At 47.7% G+C, this 22,819-nt stretch overlaps 1 pseudogene; it reads left to right on the forward strand.

Moving 5' to 3' along the window:
• Positions 1–1,972: 1,972 nt before the first annotated feature.
• LOC119509819 overlaps positions 1,973–22,819 on the forward strand; it is a 77,738-nt pseudogene continuing 56,891 nt past the window's right edge.

Consider the following 22,819-nt stretch of genomic DNA (forward strand, 5'->3'; position numbering starts at 1 on the left):
TGCGCGTGTGTCCGTCAGAGCGGTCCGTGGCCGAGAACAAGGCTGCTTCCAGGACCGTGCTCGTGGGGACAAGACTGTCACATGGCTCTTTTGTTCCTGTTCCCCAGCAGGGCTTTCAAGAGCCATCACGGGGCAGGCTTCCATAGGGCAGGTGAAATCCCGCAGACGAGAACCCAACATGCCTGGGTGACTGAGCCCACCCCCCTGCCCTGGCATCTCCCCTCCCCGGGGGTCTGCCAGAGGGGGAAACGCAGACGACGTGGCCTCGGCGAGAAGGCGATGGGCCTTCCAGGAGGCACCCGGCTGCCCTTCCCTCGCCGGCCTGAGCACTGCTAAGATGGGGACACAGTTGTGCTCTGGGTTGCCTGCAGCTGGCCCTTGAGACAGACAAAAGCAATAACTTCCTTCTTCAGAAACACCAGTGAGACCCTGTTCCACTCAGGTGGGAAAGGATCCACTCTGGGGGAGGGGGCCCCCAACCAGAGACTGTGAAGGTGTAGCCGCCCCGACACCTCCCCCGTGCAGGTGCAGCCGCCCCGACACCTCCCCAGCCGCTGTCTGGGACCTCCCATAGCCCTGACCTGCTCCAGGAGGAAAGAACCCTGGGCTCCCTGTCCAGGGCAGGCCTAGGAAAAACTCCAGGCACGCAGGGCAAGCATCGCTCCAATTGATCCTCCCTTGGGGCTTGAAATTCCTGCCTTTCTTTAGTCCCTCTGGTCAACGCATCCACCACTCTCTGCTGAACTTCAAATAAAGTAACAGAAAAAGCTCTTGTCACAAATAGGCTTGAATAGGTTTATCAGCTCCATGCGCAGTCCCCGGTGGAGACGGGAAGGAATGGACGCAGGGCCGGGAGGAGGCCCAGGATGCAGGTGCTGCCTGGGAGGGGCCCAGAGACCATGGAGGGAGGGATGGAGGGGCAGGATCCTAACTGGGGAGCGCTCGGGGGGGTGGCTGCTTCAAGGGAGGCAGCCAAGGGGCGCTGTCTGCTCCCCTCCTGTGGCTGAGAAGTGGGCGCCGTCTGCGTCTGCACGAGATCGCGGGCTGGTCCCGGAACTGCACCCAGGGTCGTGCTCACGGCCAGCCCCAACAGCTGCGATGCTGAGTTTTGTTTCTGCCATACAAGCAGTGGAACTGAGCAGTCATTTGCTGAAACACCGCTAAGCTCTTCTTTATGGGTGAAAATGGTGGATTTTTTTTTTCTGAGCTCACCTTTTGGCCCAAGCAGGGAGATTAAAGAATTTAGGTCCAACAATTTGAAGGGTTTTCTGGCTTAAAAAGTAGAAAATACATCTGTAAGCCTGATTTTAAACATCATAATCTTCTTATTTCAGATCATCAAAAGCACATAAAATACGCACGGGCAGATAACCAAGCTATTTACCTTAGTCACCTTTTTTTTTCCCATTGCATTGCCAAAAAGATTAAATCCTAAAATGTGGGCAGACAGACTTTTTCCACTTGAAATTTAAAGTATTCAAACAAAAGCTACCACCCTGCATGTTAAAAAGCAGGCCCTTCTTTACTGTACCCCTTTTCTATAGGGTTAACCACTGGATGACCAAACTATTGCCCCAAAACACAGAATTAGAGTTTATTTGTTTTAATTCCCCCATTCTGAGACATAGATATAGACAGATGTGTGTGGATGTGGATGTGTGTATAGTCCCCATTAGCAAGCTAATTGCCAGATAATTGGGTATGTCCCGTTCAGAAGCTGTCATCTTCAGCCTTTCCCACCTGGTTCAAGCCACACGAATAAGCCAATCCATCTTTTATTACCCATCGCCACAAATCTGTAATTCGTGATTCCCTCTTAAGCATCCCTGGTGACTTGGCACTGATGACAGTTTGTCTAAGACAGATACTCCCTGCAGGGTCCTTTGGCCGGGCCCCCGTGTCAGCAGGCCGGAGGGGATGACTCCCACCCCGTTGGGTTATTTGTGAAGGAGGGTGGTCTTGACAAGCGGTCATGCGGGTCCACAAGGGCCGGCCCGGGCCGAGGCGGGGCAGCTGGTGGACGGCACCCCGGCATTGTGGCCGCCCATCTCACTGTTCCCTGGCTGATGGGTGTGGGGCGCTGAGCACCCGGCCTGGCAAACAGGATGGCATCTACCCTGACCGGTGGGGACAAAAGGAGGCCTCCTGCTTGCCCTCGCGGAGCACAGACAGCTGTTATCAATCCCCACGGGCAGGCCAGAGGAGGGAGAACTCCCTGGGGGGCACAGCCGAGCCCACTTGATGGTAGCACAGGTCTTGAAAGACGTGGTTTTAGCATTCCTCGTTGGGGACATGGTGCCAAACACCGCGCACTTGCTCTTCTACCATCTGTGTTAGGTAGGGGCACTGTGCTCTAAACTCCCTGCAAAAGGAAAAATGCATTTTATGCTCATTTTCCTTTCCCTCAGCTCAGGCAAGGGTTGGGGGCTCCCCAGACCCCATCCAGCCCTCCCACCCAGAGCCAGGCCCACGACGGCTGCCCGGGCCAGCGCTTCCCCCCTCAACAGATTGCTTTTTGCCATATAAAGATGGCAAAACCTTCACATAGAACAGGCTGATGAAGAAACCTTGAGAGCACTGTATTGAGTGAAATAAGACAGACACATAAGGACAAATATTGCAGGGTCTCACTGATATGAACTAATTATAACATGTAAACTCATAGACATGAAATATAAGTTACCAGGATATAGAACAAGGCTAAAGAATGGGGAGCGGTTGCTTATTTTGAGCAGAATGTTCAACTAGGGGGAACTTAAACATTTGGAAATGGACAGGGGTGATGGTAGCACATTGTGAGAATAACCAACAGTGCTGAAAGGCGTGTGAATGTGGTGGAAAGGATAAGCTCAGAGTCACGTACGTCACCAGAAGGAAAGTTGGATGTTAGAAGATGGGAATGTATAAAACAGTGAATCTTGTGGTGGACAATGTCCCTGCTTAACTGTACAAATATTAGAAATCCCTTTCATCAACCAGAACAAATGTATGACACTATAACTAGAAGCTAGTAATAGAGGGGCACGTAGGGGGAAAATATACCTGTTGCAAACTATATAATACAGTTAGTAATATTTTAACATTCTATCATCAATAGTAACAAATGTACTATACCAATACTATGAGTCAATTACGGGGAGGGGTGGTTAGGGGTTTGGGAGGGTTTGAGTTTTCTTTTTTGTTTTTATTTCTTTTCTGGAGTGATGAAAATGTTCTAAAAATTGAAAAAGAAATTAATCGTGGTGTTGGGTGCACAGCTGTGTGATGGTACCACGGGCAATTGATTGTGCACTTTGGAAGATGGTATGGTATGTAAACAACCTCAATAAAATTGAATTTAAAAAAAAAACCACATAGAAACTAAAAAACACAAAGGTCCAATGAGGCCAGGATGATGTTCCTAAATCAGCCTGCATGGAGAAAGTATCTTTTGAGTATGATTTTTTTAAAAGCAAAACCCAGTGCATTTTACAGCAGAACAACACGAGGCAGGAATTTTGTGACAAAGACATGCATTTAATGTTGTTACTACATATTAGCATAGGTTTGCGTCTTCCTAATAAAACCACATGCGCAAGCTCACACACACAGAAAGAGAGAAGATGTTAGAAAAGTAGCATAAACATCACGGGACCAGGAAATTTTTGACATGTTAGTAATTTTTAATAAGACGCCCGGTAAAGCTGGAAATGGATTCATAATGAATGAGACCACGGAGAAATGAGAAGCCAGTTTCCAAGTTTACCTACACCCTTTTAAACGGGCTTCCCCAACCCTCACGGACTCTGCCTCACAAGCCGTGGTGACAGTAAATTAAAGGTGGGCAGTTCACCAAATCCGAGCTTTCCTTCTCCTCTGCAGGCTGCATGCCCCTTGGACAGAGAGGATCACCTGCACCTCCTGCTTGTCTTCTGTCTTCTATTCTTCATTACACAGCAGATGACCTACCTGGTAGACGGCTCCCCTCCTACAGCTTCCCTGTGGCCAGCCTTCAGTGAGAATAAAGCTGGCAGCCCTTTTTCTCTTCATTCTGCCGCCGTTTCCGTCCTTCCCCTCGCTCGCTCTCTCTTTTTTTCCTAAAGATCGTTTGCCAGCGATGCTTGCTCAGTCGTACCCAGTAGAACAAGCAGTGTCTTCTGAACTGACAGTTCTGACTTTTTGCTGCTTGTGATTTTTCTGAAGCATGACAACTCCTTGCACAAAGACATGGTGAACCTTTTCAGATAAGGAAGGCAGCAAAAAGAAATGCCTTTCCAGAAACAGACGCAGTTACTGCGGGAGCTGAACAAAACCAGTCTCTTATGTATTCATTTAATTTGGCCATAACTTTTGGGTGGCAAGAGAAATTAGAGTCAGGCCATCCCTGAGTGTGTGTCTGTGTGCGTGTTTCAAAAGAGCATTTCATTTGGACAGACATTAAGAAAGCTCACATTAGCAATGTAAAGCCAGAGGATTTTACCTAGTCCGTATTTATACATATGCCAGACAGTAATTTTTTTATATTCATTGGAAATCACGTGCCTATGCCAAAGCAAAGGGAAAGTTTCTTTTCAGCATAATTCTTAATAAAAGTGTATCCTCCTGCAAAACAGATCAAGTCTAAATGTTGCTCTTTCCCCATGAGCCATACCTGGGGACCCTGCAGAGCCCTGTCCAAAACTCTAGAGGTTGGTAAGACCCTGCACTATAGTCAGAAAGACCGGGGATCAAATCTCACCTTGGCCCCTTAGTTGTGCGGCCTTGGCCGTCTCTCCAAACTACCATCTCTTCACCTGGAAAAGGACAATAAGCCCTCCGATGACATGATGTCAGTGCAACCTTACCTGAGTCGAGGCTCAGGTAACTCTGGCCACTGTTATCACCAACATCCTTGCACCCCTAGGCCCTCAGCCTCCCCAAGCCAAGAAACACGCCCCATAGGTTCCAGAAGCTTGGACTGCAGAGCAGAGAGCCCAGTCTGGGATCAGGGAAAAGCAGGTGTGCCCAGAAGTGGGGTGGCGGGGGTCAGACTGTAGGGTGCATGTAAGGATGAGGGCACCCAGCACCCAGGGAGAGAGGAGGAAAGCCAAGGTGGAGATTGAGGTGGGAAAACCAGCCCCTGCAGTTTAGAAATCCAGGGGACACCAGCCCACAAAGAGGGCCCAGCCACTCTTCCAAAGTGGCCAGAGGTGATCAGTGGCTACAATTCCAGAATTCTTTACATCATTGATGTTGGTTTTGAAATCAGCTTGAGTCCCAGGGCACAGTTAAATGTGTGTGCTGAGCATGGGGGATGCCTTCTCTATATTCCCACCCAGCCCGACACCCCCGCCAGCTGGCAAAGCTTGAAGGGGGCTCGGCCTGGGGGCACAGCTTCAGGGTCCCACGTCCAGGGCGGACCCACTGACCTGCCGAGCCAATGTCCCCTCCTGAGCTCAAAGGAAGGCAAGAACATCCTGGGACGCCCTGAACTACATAAAGGGCACCCAACAACGCCATAAACAGCACCCAGTCAGCAGGAATCAGAGTCGGATCGTGCTTCGGGCAGGAAGATATTTCACAGAGAACACCATTTGTGTTTGTTGTCATCAGACAGCATCAGCTGTGGTCCTGCACATTAGCAATTGCAACACGGGTCTTAGCCTAAAATTCACAGTGAAAAAGGGCTCCTCCAAGACACGCCAACCTCCTCCAACTCCAGACGACCTTGTAGAGGCTGCCTTGGTCGTGGCCCCATCCTACTCTGCTGGAGGAAGCCAATGGCTGTTTCCCTTCTCTTGCTCTCAAGCCCACCCTCTCTCCACCTCTTTCTGCACTGCAGGTATGTGTACACGTGTGTGTGCATGCAGGTGCGTGTGCCCCTATGCATTGTGTGTGTGTCTCTGTGTGCCTTGTGTGCATGTGTGTTCATGTGTCTGCATGTGTGTGTTTATGTATGTGTGGGTGTGTCTGTGCATATGCACGTGTACATGTGTGTGTGTCTTTGTGTGCATGTGTATGTGTATCGTGTGTTCATGAGCACATGTCTCTGTGTATGCATGTGTGCCTATACATGTGCATGTGTGTCTGTGTGTGTGCCTCTGTGCATGTAGGTGCATGTCAGTGTGTGCATGTGTGTCTGTGTATGCATTGTGTGCATGCTTGTGCACATATTGTATGCGAGCATGTGTGCTCATGAAAGTGTATATGTGTGCATGTGTGTGCACGTGTGTGTGTGCACGTCTATGTGTGCATGTGTAGCTGTGTCTATAGGTGTGCATTTATGTGTTGTGCATGTGTATCTACATGGTGCCTGTTTGTGTGTCTGTGTGTGCACCTTGTGTGTGCATGTCTGGGCATGTGTGTTTGTGTGCCCATGCATGGACATGTGTGTGCATGCATGTGTACCTGTGTGTGCATGTGTATGCCTGCATGTGTGCCTCTGTGTGTGTCTGTATGTGTACACATTGTGGGTGCATGTGTCTCTGTGCTCATGTACGCATGCATGTGTGTGCACATGTGTGTGCGCATTCACATGCTTTCCTTCCTCCTCTCTGTGTGTCCTCCTCCTCCTGTCATTATAAGGGTCTCTGCACCTGCTCGAACCCAGACTCAGGAGCCCCGCATGTGCCCCGTGTAGGCAAACCAGGCGCCCACTCCCAGATCCTGAGTCTCACCCACAGTGGGGACAGTCAGAGTCATCAGGAAGGGTGGTGGGCACCTAACACTCCTCGTAAAGCAAAACGGGCTTTGCAGCCTCTGGGCAGCCTGGGCTTGTCTGCAGGCTCGTCGGGGCAGGGCTGACACTACACAACCGCAAGGGTCCAAACTGGCCAGACTGCATTAGGCCTCCGGGGGAGTGACACTCGGATTAAAAATAACAGTAAAGCGAGGGTCTCCAGAATTAAAAAACAAGGGAATCGTCTTGCATGACTTTCTCTTAAATGTTTCCTGAGCCTGTGGCTTTGACACAGGCAGGTCCGGCCAGTCAGCTGCTCACTGTCCTTGGTGTGACCCCCAGTGCCAGCCCGTCCCGTGGACACAGAGGGTCGGAGGGTCCCGGCCCAGCAGCCCCGCTCTCCGACAGGCACACTCGGAGCAGTAACAGGGGAGCTCAGGGTTATTTTGTCTCCTCAAAGCATGTTATTTTTCTACTTTAAGTTTTTAATACCAGAAGCCAAACCAGCACAATTTCAGATGACGGGGTCAAAGAAACGGGAGAGAGAAGCTTTTTGAAGGTACACTGAGCTGAGTTTCAGATTTCCTGGTTCTGTGCTAGCTCCCTCCTTTCTGTGTTATCAAGCGCAAATTACTTACCCTCTCTGGACCTCACTTCCGTCACCTGTAAAATGGGGATAATAACATCACCTATCCCATGGGGTCGTGTGACAGATCAATGAGCTCATGCACGTGGGGTCCTTCAAACCAAGCCTGGCACCCAGACACTCTCGCTGAATGCTAGTCCCGAAAATTAAAGTTATTTAATGTTGCCTCAAATTTTCCAGCCTTAATGGTAATGTCTAGAATCATAAATGAAAGCTTCCAGGGCACTGAAAATGCTGGTGGAGTCACAGCATTAGCAGGAGCTCTCAAACAACTAGCTGTTCTTTACAGTGAATCGGGTTTGGATCAGAACCTTGCCAAGTTCACAGGCACTGGCTGTTCCTCAATGGCCCCTGCCCAGGGCACAGGGAACGGGGCACCACACCCCAAGGCCTAGCTGGCAGGTGCCTGTCGCCCTCTTTGGACACCTTCTGCCGTGGACCTTTTTCTCCCCCTAGTTCATCCCTCAGATCAATTTAAAGATAGTTGGAAATGTCTTCACCCCAACGTTCACTTTCCAAGCACGTAAACCAACCTACATCGTGTCCAGGAAGGTCTGGGCTACATCACACCCATAAAACCTCCGAAGGGCCTGGGAGCTGCCGTCTGCAATAGGCAAGAGCTGCACCAACAATAACACAAATTAACCAAGAATGTGCTGAGCTCACCCAGCGGGAGCCACAGGCCTGCCTTCCTCACTTTCCCAGGACCCGTGCCAGCAGCTCAGGGGCTGCAAGTAATTCGAGCTTAAGGCCCCCTGACCTGAGGAGCTCAGCAACCCCTCCTTTGGGGGAGGCAGGAAAACAAAGGGTGAAGTCAGAGGCTCCCAAGGGCCACAGGGCCTGAAATCAGAAACTCCCTGGGCGCCCAAGGAAGCCTGAAAAGGAACCAAAAGAAAGTCTCCAGATTCCCCGTGGTCCCCCTCAACGTCAGCCCTCTCCCCTGCCCCTCTCCTCCAGGCCCCCCAGGCTGGCCGCTTCCATGTCTGCTCCAAATACCGACTTGCTTGTTTCCGTGGCTCCCCAACCAGCAGGAAGCAGGAATGTGGCTGGTCCCCACTGCCCAAGTAGCATCTGATGGCCCCAGGAGCCAGGCATCTGACACCCATGTGCGCTGTGTCGCAGTAAAAGGAAAAAAAAAGGTTTTCATTCTCTCTCTTTCAATTTCCAGCCAGTTTTAAGGTGGTTAGTAAATTTTCTTCACCGAGCTTCTATGTGTTAAGGACCTGGGACAAGTTGTCTCATGTTCAAAATCTAGTTATATCCTACCTGTGATTTCTGCCCCAAATACACTTATGCCTGATAAGAAAGAACCTGAACTCAATGTGCAGGGTCAAGGTAGCGGGCAGCCCCCAGCACCCTAGCCAGCAAGCACCACCTTCTATGCAGGGAACCCCCTCTCCTGCTCCCCCTTCAGCCAACAAGCCACAGGACTCATGAATTCTTTCTCCAGAATAGTCTTTGAACATCCCTATAACTGCCTCACCTCAAGGTCTCGCTGTACCTTTAAGGTAAACCGTCACTTACCTGCTCAGCTCCCTAGTCCCCAGAAATCTCCCTCCGCCCACATCCACCTGCACTCACCCCAGCTCCCATGGTGGACAACATGCCCCTGCCTGGAGACTTCTGCTGATCTCCGGTCACCATCCTAAGGATAGCACCCAAACTCCCCAGCATGGCACTCGAAGGGCTTCTCTGTCTGGTGGCACCCACGTTTCCAGCCTCATCTCTCACCGCTGTCCACACCCATTCACCCGCACTCAGAGCTGCACAGGTGTGGTCTCACCTCCCTGCCTGGAAAGCCTACCACCCCCACCCACCCCCGGCAGAGAGTGATACAAGCAGAGGCTTGATAAGGACTTGCAAGTGGGGACTAAAGAGGTCCAGGACACCACTGGAGACCCAGGGGAAGACCACATGAAGAGCCACCTGGAAAGGAGATGCCCAAACCACGTGTCGCCAGAGAGACCCAGGCAGCCCACCAGCCCAGCTGAGTCTCCTGCTGACCCCAGGCCCAGTCGTGATTGTTAGGTTCAGAGCCGTTCAAGAATCCACACAACACAGCGAGTTAAAGTTTAAGTATAAAGTTTAAGATTTATTGGACGAAGAAAGCAGGTGGGAGCCAGCAGAAAAGAAGAAAAAGATAATGGCTCCAGCTCTCTATCTGAGAGCAGCGTTTTCTAACGAAAAAAGGAACCCACGTTGGGTAGGGTGTCCACTGTGATGTTCTGCACCTCGATTGGGTGAGTGCCTATCTAGTTTGGGGCTGATTGGTTGGTAGAATTCTGAGACAATATTCTTTTTAGGAAAGCAGCTGCGTTATCTAGCTAGGGAGGGCAGGCCTTCTTGGTTGTTCTCTTATGGGCATATCTGACTTTGCCTTACCCGCCTTTGAGGCGCTACTGTGGCTGGGAACGGCCGTGAACAGCTTTGAACAGCCTTCATTCTTTAGTTTATGGGGCACCTGTTTTCTTGTGAGATAAGCTGTGGGGCCCCTGGGTTAGAAACTCCTTCTACATGTTAGTTTCTTCTTCTGGGGTCTAACAGTGATCTAAGTGTGAGACCTCAAGTGGAACCAGCAGGAGAACTGCCCAGCTGAGCCTCATGACCCCAGAGAACGTGGGAGAGAACAAAACAGTTGTAGTAAGGCATGAAGATCTGAGATGGCTCGTTATGCAGCAAGAGATAACCCAAAACAGTCTGCGATCACTCAGTTCAGCTCAGAATTCAATGAACGTTTGAGAGCTATTGTGACTCTTCTGTGCTTCTTGGTATTGTAAAGGATTAGGTAAAAAGGGAACACAGGCTACTTCTTTGAGGAGGTCACCATCTTTTCAACAAACACTATTTTGAGCACCTGCTGTGCGTGAGCCCCAGTGAAGTTCTCTTGCCTCCACTCACTTGGCTTCCCCTCTGCCAGTTGCTTCCAGGGCCAAAACCAGCTGCTCCTCCAGAAGGAATGTGCCCCCAGCTCTCCCTGGAAGCCCAAAGCTGGAAACTCTCAGGGAAGACTGTGGGGTCTCAGAACATCATGTCTGTCGGGGCAAGTGACACTATTTGTGGTAGAATCAACACCACCTCAAGGGATGACAAACGCTCTCCCTCAAATCATTTGGGTGGGAAAGGAAGACATTTCTGCTCAGTTTCTGGAGATCCATTCATTTTTACAGGTTACAGAAATAAGGGGTCCAGAAAGAAAATCCCAGCCCAAAGCCTGAGCTGCAATGTTGTCCATTAGCAGGACACACAGCACTGGGTACAGGCTCGTGCTCCCCAGAAATCTCTTCAGTGTCTAAAGGACACAGCTGGATGGTTTCCTTATGGCTTCAGGTGGGAAATGCCCCTTCCCAACTTCTTCCTTATGTCTGCAGAGGAGCTGATGTCCCTAAGCCACAAGCATGACTGCCAAAAAATCACTCACTCTTCTAGGTTTCAGTGTCCTTAACTATGAAACTGAAAATTATACAAGACTGTTTTTGATGCGCTCACAAGTCTCAGCATCAGGTATTATCAGTCGAGTCTAGGTCAAAGACGCACATTAGGGTTAGTGTGGGTTTCTGAGTGGAGTTAAAACAACCAGAAGTTCATTTCCAAACACAAATGAGCACTGGCCTGGGATTCAGGGACACAGGTCTGGTCCCAGCCCTGCTCCAGCTGGCTGTGTGAACCCAGACAAGTCACTGGTGTCCTTGGGCCTTGGGTGTATAATAGCCTCAGCAACTGATTCTCAAACAGCAGCTACCTGCGGAGCACAGAGCTGGGAGATGGGAGGGAGGAGCCTTCCCAAGGAAGGAAGCTTCTGGGCTCCCAGCTCACACCAATCAATGGACGGCTCTATGGCTTCATTGAGCAAATAGCCCCAAGGCTAAAAAGAAAATCAACCAGTGTTGTCACAGACTGTTTCCTAGAGAAAGAATAAAAGTATACAATCCAGTTTCAATAGTAATTACCTAAGTATTCTTTCATTAATTCATTAAAGACCTGACTATCTACTCATTGCAAGAACAATACCAAGGAAAGTGAGAGCGGCAGACAAGGGTACTGAAAGGACATGCCCAAAGGAGCTGACAGGGGAAGCAAGACACAGAAGAAGGACCAAATGCAGAAGCCAAAGAAATGTACAACAATTGAGCTACAAAGACCTATGGAAAGTCAGAGATGACATAGAACATCCAGCTGGTGCCCATGGAGAACTGCCTGGAGGAGGCAGTGTGTCAGTGAGACTGCTTTCCATAAGATGGTAACAGAAAGCCAACCCAACAAGCCTTCAGTGTAAGGACACCTGGTGGCTCACACAATTAGAAGTTGAGTGGTATGTGGGCTTCAGGTTTGGTTTGATCCAGTGCCTCCAACATTATCCCTTTAGTTCTCTGGGTAATGCCCTCCTCATCATTTGGTGGTGAAATGGCTCACATCCATGCAAAAATCCAAAAGGAAAAAGCACATCTATTCATGATAAAACCCTCAACAAAGAATGGAAAGGAACTTCCTCAACTTGATAAATAGCATTTATGAAAATCTACAGCTAGTATCCACTTAATGATGAAATATTGAATTCTTACCCCTTAAGATCAGGAAAGATCCCCTCCTGTTACATACGTTTAGCACTTTACTGGACATAGTAGTCAGTGCAATCAGACAAGGAAACAAGATAAAAGGCATCCAGATCGGAAAGAAAGAAAGAAGTAAAATTATTTTATTTACAGACAACATAATCTTGAATGTAAAAAATCCTAAGAAATCCACCCAAAAAATATTTTAGTTGGTAGACAAGTTCAGCTAGGTTATAGGATATAAGATCAACATATAAAAAGCAATGTATTTGTACACCAGCAATGAAAAATACAAAAATAAAATTAAGAAAGAATTATATTCTCAATAACATCAAAAAGAATAAAATCTTAAAGATCTAAATAAATGGAGAGAAAATCCATGTTCATAGATTGGAAGAATCAACATTATTAAGAAGGCAATTCTCCCCAAATTGATCTATAGATTTAGCATAATCTTTATCAAATTTCCAATTTGTGCTTTTTTTTTTTTTTTTTTTTCAGAAACTGGCAAGCTGACTCTAAGATTCATATGGAAATGCAAAGGACTCAGAATAGCCAAAACAATCTTGAAAACAAAGAATGAAATTGGAAGATTTACACATCCCAATTTCAAAACTTACCACAAAGCTTCAGGAATCAGGCAGTATAGCCCTGGCATAAGGACAGAAATATAGACTGATGGAACAGAACTGAGAGTCCAAAAATAAACCCTTGGGTGATAGCTAATTGATTTTTGACAAAGATACCAGAGTAATTCTATGGGTAAAGGATATTCTTTAAAAGAAGTGGTCCTTGGAGTATTGGATATCCATGTGCAAAAAGATCACATGATACCCCAGAATTAACTCAGAATAACCTGCATGGAAAAATTAAAACTATGAAACTCTTCTATGAAAACAGAGGAGTAAAACTTCGTGACTTTTATTTGGCAAAGATTTTTTTTTTTTAACAGATACAGCACGAAAAGTACAAGTGGTACAAGAAAAAATAATAAATTGGACTTGATCAATGTTAAAATCTTTTGTATTTCAACAGATGCCATTGATAAAATAAAAGGACACACTACAGACTGGGGAAAAATATTTTCAAATCATATATCAGATAAGGGACTTGCATCCCTGATATATAAAGAACTCTTACAACTCAATTATGAGAAGACAACCCAATTTAAAAATGGGCAAAGAATTTGAACAGATGTTTCACCAGAGCAACTACATGATGGCCAATGAGCATGTGAAAAGATGCTCAGCATCATTAGCCATCGAAAAATGCAAATTAAAGCCACGCCACACTACCACTCCACATTCCCTAAAACGGCTACAATCGAAAGGACAGACGATAGCAAGTGTTGCTGAGGCTGTGAAGCAACTGGAGTCTTCACACCTCCCTGGGGAATGTAAAATTGTGCAGCCTCTTTGGAAACAGTTTCGCAGTTTCTTAAAATGTTAAACATAGATTTACCATATAACCCTGAGAGAAATAAAAATACACGTGCACATGAAGACTTGTACACAATTGTTCATAGCAGCATTATTCCTAACAGGAAAAAGTTGAAACAATCCAAATGTCCATCAACTGAATGGATAAACAAAATGCCTTGGAAAACATTATTGAGGTAAGTGAAAGAAGCCAGTCACAGAAAGACCACATCCTGTGTAATTCCATTTATGTGCAATGTCCAGAAAAGACAAACCATAGAAAGTTGCTTAGCAGTTACTTGGGGCCGAGGGCAGAAACAGGGAGAGACTGCAGGTGGGTGCCAGGTTTCTTTTTGGGGTGATGGAAATGTTATAAAATTAGATTATGGTGCTGGTTGCAAAACTCTGTAAATTTACTGAAAGTCATTGAATTATACACATAAATCCAGTCAATTTTATGATACATAAAGTACACCTCAATAAAGCTATTAACAAAAAATTCAAATAGAGAAAGATTACTTTTTAAGATTTTTCAGAGGAGCATAAAACATTTTCCTGGGAGCAAACTTCTTTGGCCTGATTTGGGGTGCAAGCCCATCCCTGAACTGTCAGACTCAAGGATTCATATGGAGTCCTGGACCAGTCAGGGCCATCCTTGGAGCTGGATGTGTGTGGGTGCCACTTAGATTGGGTAGCAAGGAGAGAACACCTGAGAAGTTTGGGGTTCTGTTAAGAGGGAGCCAGAGAGGACACTGAAGGATGTATTCAACCTTCAGTGTCCACTCTAGTGGCATTTGTGGTCCAGCTGCCCAGCCCTTGCACCTCCCTTAGAATGCCAGTTTCCCCTGAGGCTCTGGCAAAAAGAGTAGCATAGCCTGGGAGGGGTTTAAAATGGAAACACGGGCTGCAATGCACAGGGCAGGCAGCAGCTGGCTCCCTCTTTCCATTTGGAAGAGAAACACTTTGGACGAGGGTCAGGTGGTGGGGATGGGTGAAGAGAAGCCAGAAGAGATCAAGCGAAGTCTCCAAGGGGACAGACAGCACGACAGGTGGCTCTTTACTTCCCAGCCTGGTGCTGGGAGAACCAAGATTCCCTGTAGAGAGGAAGTGAGGAAGTTTGCTTTTATTGAGTTTCCGTGGAGAATGGGAGAGAGACGAGCAGCCCCATTGGGATATTCGGGGTTTGAAGTATCAATGGGTCATCGACTGATGTCAGAAAGGGTGGCCCTGAGCAGAAAAGAAGTCGTATTGAGTCCTTTCCCCTTTGAACCACTGAGCATCTTGCTGATACACTGATTGCTAATGTCATGTGACCTCCCAATACTTTTGGGACCCTGCTGGCTCCTGACCCTTGAGTCACTACCTAATGGCTCCCGGCTTTCCTTGCAGCCCTATTTCAGCCACCCTGTACCAGCAGCTTCTGCCCTGGACAGGCCATCCATCCCCCTCATATTTCCACATATTTCCACCTGTGCCCTGCACAGCCACCCTGACTCCCTGCTGCCCCGTCTCATTGGAGAAGTTTCGTGGGCTCACTCCAGCACCTGTTTGTTCAAGTTTTCAGACCTGTGCAACCTGTCCACGTTCTCTAACATGTGTATGGATGCATGGGTGCAAGGGTGCTGTGTGATGTGTGCTTGGGTGCATGCGTGCTGTGTGCACAGGTGCATGGGTGCTGTATGCAGGGGTTCACAGGTGCATGGTTGCATGGGTGCTGTGTACATTTGTGAATGGTGCATGGGAGCACGGGTGCTGCATGCACGTGTGCATAGATGCATGGGTGCATGGATGCAAGTTTGTCATAGGAGCTCCAGATTCAGAAAATGAATAGAATGAACTCAAACTGAATTATCTGAAATATTTATGACTTACATGATCTTTTTGGTGATTTTGCACTTATATCAAATAGCTGCGTTCTTATTACTAGTGTGGTAATTAGCCTTCATTTTTGTCATTCTTGGAAATAGGATCATTTGATAAGTGAACGTCTAAGAACATAATTGAATTCCATTGCCTGTGAACGTATGAAATGTCATTTTTATGTTCCCTTCCCGGAAGGGATACTCTGTCCCCACCACCACGCCCAGTCCCTCCGGGACCTCCCCTGACTCCCCTGCCTCCCCACTCCTGCTCCCCGCGGACTCATGCAGAGGAAAAAAGAGAAAGCCTTCCAGGTCGGTCCCTCCATCTTCCCCTGAACCACTGCCGTCAGCCGGCACTTCATCGCCGTCTTTAATGGCTCACAAGTGGCTCCTTCTGGAGCTGATGGCAGAGCCATCCACCGCTCAGCCAGGGGGGATGCGAGGCAGCAGCACTGGCATGTTCTGCTGGAAAGAGGACCAAATGCTCGCTTCTGAGACACGCTAAGTGCCCACTGGCCTGGAATCTGAGATCTGCGCTCGGGCTGCCTCTCAGCCGGGCCGTCTGCTGCCAAGTCTCAATTAGGTGGCCTGTAATACAGTTGGTTCTGGCACAAGCACCGAGAAAAATAAATCAAAGGATTTTCCCAAATAGGAGTGAGTCCCTGACCACACGATTTGGAGAAGCTGGGAGTAGCCCACTGCCCCTCGCTGAGGGCCGTTAGCACAAAAGCCCGTTGTAATGCCGTGCCCTCGACTGGCATTTCCAAAATGTGTTCAGGATCTGGATTAGACGCTGTCTAACACGTGCAAATTGCAGTGATGAAAGAATCCAAACAAAAGAGGCTTTCCAAGGGCATCAGCACAAATCCTTGCTGTGCGCACAGCATTCCAGGGAGGAAGGGGACTCTTGGATGCCCAAGCAGGGGCGAAGTGGTCTCAGAAGCTCAGGCCATGCCAGCTCCCACTCTCAACACTGCTCATTCAGAGACTTTATTGGACTGCGTCTGTTAGGAAGATGATTCACTTTTAAGCTCAGGGTCAGAGGGAGACTTGGGACAGAGCATGTTGCTTTCTTCCCAGTAGCTCTTGCAATTCATATCACTGCCAGCTTAACCTCTGTGTACCATTTTAAAGGTTTTCATTCAAGGCTCACTGCAAAAAGGAAGCAATCTAATACACTCCAGGGTAGAGGTTACTGGGCAAAAATCCCACTGCTTTTGTTTAAAAAAAAAAAAAATAGGAAGACGGTTGAAACCTACATAACCTATTTTAAAGGGTTTCAGTCTAATGACATTTTCTCTATTTCAGGAACAGTGCCACCAGTGTCACCTGCATTTCTAAGAAATCCAAAGAAATGGAGGGGGGGGGAGGCAGGAGAACCAAAGTGGAAGGATGGCCCACTCGAGACATCACCTCTAGATTCGTACGTCACATGGCACGTGATTAAATCAGCATTCGGGGGCTTTCAGGAGAGATGATTTTTTGAGGGCTGTTCCTGGGGGCATGTGTGACAACAGCTGTACCCTAAAAAGGCAAAGACTCCCACTCGGTGTGCAGTGATGCTCAGGGACATCTCACAGCCACGTCCTGGCCATACAGGGCATGAGGCAAGTCAGTTGGATCTGTCTGTAAAGAAAGTCGCCTCCTAGAGAAACGATCAGCTCGTTGACTGAAGGGTGGCCGTGAGAGCCGAGGGCACGGCTCCACATCAGGTGGCTGCATTCACATCCTCCCTTGTCCGTCCTGTCTGAGACTCGGCATGTGAACCCTTCAGAGCTTTAACGCCACTGGAAAAATGGAGATTTTCACAGAACTGGGATGGCACCCAAGAGAAAGCACAGAGAAAGATTTTCTAGGCCACAAAGCAGCCTATGCATCTTGGTGTACGTTGATTAATTCTAACAAATATTATCAAGACTAATAATACAACAGTCTCCAACTGGTAAAATATAACATTTAGAATTCCATAAGACCTCCTTATTCCTAGCTAACAAAACTTTTCCTCTTTCTTTCTTCCTTCCTTATTTACTTTCTTCCTTCCTTCCTTCCTTCCTTTCTTTTCCTCTCTCTCTCTTTCCTTCAATGACTCTATACTAGCCTGTGATGAGATAGCACTTTATACACTTCTAGGAAAACATACAAATTGGTGAATCTTTCTGAAAATAAAATAACAAATATTACCCTAGGGTATTATGTAACTGTTAACATTATATTCAAAAATAACCTTCATCAACAGGAGAAAACTTACTCAGAATAGCATTAATCATCCATGTTCAATGTTACACATGTGTGAACAGCTTCATCAGGGGTCAGCAAACTACATCCTGTGGGCCAGCTCCACCCCATGGCAGGTTTTCATAAAGACACCTGCTGAGCCTAAAGGATGTACTACCTGGCCCCCTATTAAAAAAAGTTTTCTGACCCCCAATCTATATATATATATATACACACACAGGGAAAAGACTGGGAAATACTCCCCATTGTTAACCAAGGTCTGAGTATGCAGTGGTAAGGCACAATACACATATGCACACACACATTTTAAAAATGGTGCTGGGGTTGGGAGGCATGTAGCTGGGTGGACGGAGACACGGGAAAGTCTGATGTTTGAAGACTGAGCAGAGGCGAGCCAAACGGGTCACACCGAGGACAGCACGGGGACTGGGATGAGGGAGAACCGGAGAGCCTGGCTGGGGCTGGGCCACTGGAGACTTCCTCGCGAGTGGTGTCACTAATGCAGTCAGGATGGGAAGAGAATGCAGATGTCCAGGAGAGCGGGGGAGGAAATGGGAGCAATATTTGTGGGCCATTTGGGAGAAAAAGTTTGTGAAAAAAAAATTAAAGACAAGGAACAGACGTGTCTAAGATGCGTTCCCCTCGGGGAGGAAGAGGCCCAAGCAAGGTTTGAAGGTGTAACAGTGAAAACGCAGAGGAGAGCAGTGCTGACGCATCCCACTAGCAAAAGGATTCAATCCTGTTTAAAACTGAAATCAGCTTTCCATGTAAATCTACTTGTGTGCTCTCGCATCTCAGATTTATTTCTGGCAATATCTTTTGTTTCTTCAGTTCTTTAAAAATGCGATTTAAACAAACAAGCCTATATTTCTCAATAAAGAGACCAAATAGCAATTCTTTTTCTTGACAAAATTTAGTCCTTTCCGGATGATAAGCATGAAACAACCCCAAACAAATGGGCTGTTCAGAAAAGGAAGCTATTATATAAGGGCATGTTGTGAATTTTTTTAGCATGTGAAAATATACACTTTAATTTCACAAGTTAGTAATTAGTATAGTAGGATAAAGTCATAATCCAAAACAATAATCTTTATTACCAAAATAGAGATTAAACACAATTAAAATGAGCAATATTAGCAGCCATAATTGCTAATCAATTAGCTGAGAAGTTGTATTACTGTAATTTTCCTAGTCCTCAACTTGCCCTTTGTATATTTTTTTGCTTTTTGTAATATAATATGGAAACAAGTTCAATGAATCTATCTGCAAAGCCCCTTTTTAATTATATAGCTGCTGTATCCAGCTACCTTGTCGTGGTTCACCAGGTATGTGAAAGCGACCACTTGAAACTTCACCACTGAAGGCTGAGGCTGGTTTCTCCAGGCATTTTCCAACTGCACTTAGTCAATCACTTTCATTAGTGTCTATTTCCCCAAATGCCCTTGAGTTTTCCTACTTAAAACAGCAACAGTCTGAAAGAACCACACCCAAGTACCATGTGCACAGCCTGTTTCATGAAGACTGTGATGTGATATAGCTTGAGAATAATGACTTGATTTTCACCACCAAAAACAAGCTGTAGGAAATTAACCCAGAGGGCCTATTAACCAAGAACTCAAACTTGCATGTTGAGTTTGTTTTGCACATTAAATTTCTCTCAATGTTAAAAAATAGCTTCAGAACCCATACCAAAAAGAATATTTCAAAAATCAATGGTCATGTCCTAGCTTATTTTTCTTTAAATGCGGCTAAAAATAATTTCCGCAGTCTGCCTCCTGTCTGTGCGTGCAGGTGGGATGGAGCTGTGAAGAGCTGGGTGTAACCTCGGTATTACTAGCCGAGGGACCAGCCTGGTTGACTGTTGAGTCTGGTCAGTACAGAGGGCCCACGTGGGGAGGGAAGGTCCCTGCTGCAGAGAGAAGCACTGAGGGGAGGGAGGGGGGAGGATGCAGAGGGTCTCGGAGAGCCCTTCCAATGGCATTCTGTGGGTCTGTGAAGATCAGCCTGGGGACAGGACAAAAGCAGGCACCAAGAACAGACTGGCCCTCAGAACTCATATGTCCCCTTCTCTTCTAGCTCCCAGAGAAAATGCATTCAAGTGTGGGTCATCTTTTGTTCCCTAATGTCGGCCACTACAGGTATAATGCAATGGGTCGCCATCCCTCTTCCCAGCTCCCAAGTCCCGCAGGGGTGGGCAGCACTGGGGGCCAAACCTCAGGACCCGTGTGGGGCGAGAACGGTCAGGAGACAGATGTCAGCTGGCAAGCAGCCTCTCTGCCTGGTGCTTGCTGGTTTTGTACAAGGTTTCCTTAACTGGTTGCCAAGTCCCCAAGGAGCTCTAGTCCCAGCCTGGTCCAATCTTAGAGCTGGCACGATGTGCCTTGCAGTGAGAAGTCCAGTGAGTTACAAAGGGGAAACTGAGGCTTGGAAAGAAATGGGCTTGCCCAAGACCACTTGGCAGGTGAGTGGAAGGACGAGACCCTGGCCTCTCCCTGTGGATCCGCTGCCCGCATCTCCCTGCCACCCTCTGTCATCACACAGGGGTCCCATCATCCCTGCTCGCTCCCTCCCCCTCCTCACCACCTCGGCCCCACTCTCCTCCACTGCCCGTGCACAGACGAAGGGGTCTGCAGCGGCCACAGGCCCTGCCAGAAGGTTCTTCCTCTAGTTTGGGCCCCACCCTCAGCCCGGAACACCATCCCCAACCCAGGCTTTCAGGGCCACAGGTCCGGCCATTCTGGGAGAACCTCTCAGAACATCCCCCACCTGGACCCAGACCAGGGGAAAGGAAAGGGCTGGGGTTTGAACCAGGGCTGGAGTGGAGGGCTGAGCAGGCAGGACCAACGCATAACCGTCAGCTCTGAAGGCCTCATAATTCTATTTATTCAGGGAAGGGAGGGAGCTGAAGATCAGACTTCCCATCAAAGTCAAACCAGAAGATTCACTCTGTCTCTGCCGTGGGTTGAACTGGGTCTCCCAAAAAGACCTGTTCAAGTACCAATCCCCAGTGCCACAAATGCGACCTTATTTGTTAACAGGGTCTTCCAAAATGTAATTAGCTAAGATGAGGCCAAACTGAATTCGGTCAGGCCTTGAACCAACATGACCCACATCCCTACAAGAAGAGGGACATTTGGACACAGAGACAGACAGACCCACAGGAGGAAGGAGCCAAGTGAGACAGAGGCAGAGACTGGAGTGATGCGGCTACAAGCCAAGGAGCACCAGGGATGGCCCGAGAGGCAAGGAGAAGAGGCTGCCCTACAGATGTCAGAGGGAGCACGGCCCACTGGCCCCGGGATCTCAGCCTCCAGCTTCTGGAACTGTGAGGCACAAACGTCTGCTGCTTTAGGCACCTGGTTTGCAGCACTTTGCTACGAAAGCCCCAGCTAACCAGGGCTGTCTCCCAGGGCTGCCTTTTCCTGTGAAGTTCAAAACCAACCAGCCACCCATCAGGAACGCGAGGAGTAAGGCGTGGGAGTAACGTGCTACGGTCCCGCCAACCCTGAGGGCAGATGCTTTGGGACAAGCAGCTCATCTGAAGCATTTGACTGTATTTTCATAAGAAGCATTTTGTCAGTGTTTAAATTCCATCTCAGCATTCATTGGATCCTGGACACTGGTTGGTTGCCAGTCCTATAAAGAGGAGGAGGCCAAATTCTCTTAAGGGGAAATATTATCTAAGGGCTTGGAAGGCTGTGGGGCCCAGGTAGTGAGAGCTGGATAAGTAGAAAATATTCAATATGATTCTTTAGCTGGAAAATGCTCAGTATAATCTTCAATAGCCAGTAGAGAAAAAAAAAAAAAGCTATTTATTAAGATCACTTCACTCAAGCAGCCTTGAGTTATTCTAAGCATAAAAAACCCTTGTTAAAATAACTTGCTATTGTTCTCATCTCAACATCAAAAAAATCTTATTCTCTGTCCCCAGGAACTTTCCCAGCATTGCCCGCAGTAGGATACAAGGGATGTAACCATGTGGTCTCATAATCAGGACCTTCTTGAAAAGCCTGAATGAGGGGAGGGCTTCGGGATGACAGAAGATGCTAACCAAAAGCTTTCTCTCTCCTATTTTTTCCCCTTCTGCTTTCTTCTGGATTCTGGCCATTTCTTTGTCTGTTTGGGGTTATAGAAGCCCGAACAACTCTTCTCAGTCAGAACTGGTCTTGGAAAGCTTTATTTTCCTCATTGATGCATCTTCAATAAGCTCACCTTTTCACTAAAGCAAAGAGACTTATTTCTCTGTCTGATGTGGGATCAGGTGGGCCTGACTATTCAGAACCGTGTTTTCTGATGGTATCAGTAGGACCCGACATGAAATAACTGGCTGAACTGCTCTGTTATTTTTTTAATTTGACCCTCTGCCACATCTCCTGGGACCACCATATCTGAGCTCAAGGTCTTTCCGGTGGACCTCAGGGATGATGCAGAGGGAGAAGGGAGGAGCATGACCTCTGACCCCCAGTGACCCCCAAGACCTCCCTGTCCCAGGGCCAGGCTCAGGGGCCATCCTGCAAACAGGAGGCTCCCACGGAATTCTCTTCCCAGCACCCTGCAAGAGGCCCACCTTGAGGACAGGTGCAGGTGCCAGCTGGGAAAGGGGGAGAGAGCCAGAGGACTGAAAACTTTGCTCATAGATATTCTTGCAGCGAGGTTTAATACCAGCCCCTTTGTTTGTTCGACAATGGATCTTATCTCGCGGTGAGGGCTGTGTTCCCGACTATTATTGCCCTATATAAAAGGCTCCCAGGCTTTCTTCCTGCCTGTTCAGCGGCGCGGGGTGGCGCGGCAAATTTAATCGAACAACCAGCTCCAGGGAGAGTCTTTGGAGACCCTCCCCTTTCTCCGAAAGCTGTTATCTCCCCTTCCTTGTGTCTGGAAGGCATAAAAATCACAAAAAAGTCATTCTGAGTATATTCTTCCTGATAATTATTGTCGGTCTCGGAGATAAGTACCCTACGTGATGTAAGGGGTGTCCGACTGGGCCCTCTGAATGCAAATCTCACCGCCGTTGCGGTGCCAGACAATGGCCACCCACGTCGCTGGGGCCACGCGTTTTGCCGCAGACAAGAGAGTGTTTTGATTTTTTGTGTTTTGATAAGGCGCAATCTGGGGGCCTTTATCTCGACTGTTATATTTAAAGATGACATTCTAGCCCCGCCGCCTCCCCTATTGTTTTGAACCTGATTATCTCCAAATGTTGTTGTTTAGTCAAACTCACCGGCTTAATGAAAGGCCTGCTCCCAATTTAAGGAAAATTATTTAAATGCAGAGTATCCTATACACTGTGGCTTCCAAAAGAACTAGGTGGTTAATCAAAAGTTAATTGTATAATTCTCATGCAGATGAGGGCCTCTTGCAAATGAATCCCAGGTCGTGAGAATTAAAAAAAGGAGAAAGTGCCGGAGCAACCACAGGGACCTCCAGCCTGGTAAATAATCAGCCACGGTTTAATTTGTGGTAAACAAAGT

This window comes from Choloepus didactylus, chromosome 15, assembly GCF_015220235.1.
Source record: "Choloepus didactylus isolate mChoDid1 chromosome 15, mChoDid1.pri, whole genome shotgun sequence".
NCBI lineage: Eukaryota > Metazoa > Chordata > Mammalia > Pilosa > Megalonychidae > Choloepus > Choloepus didactylus.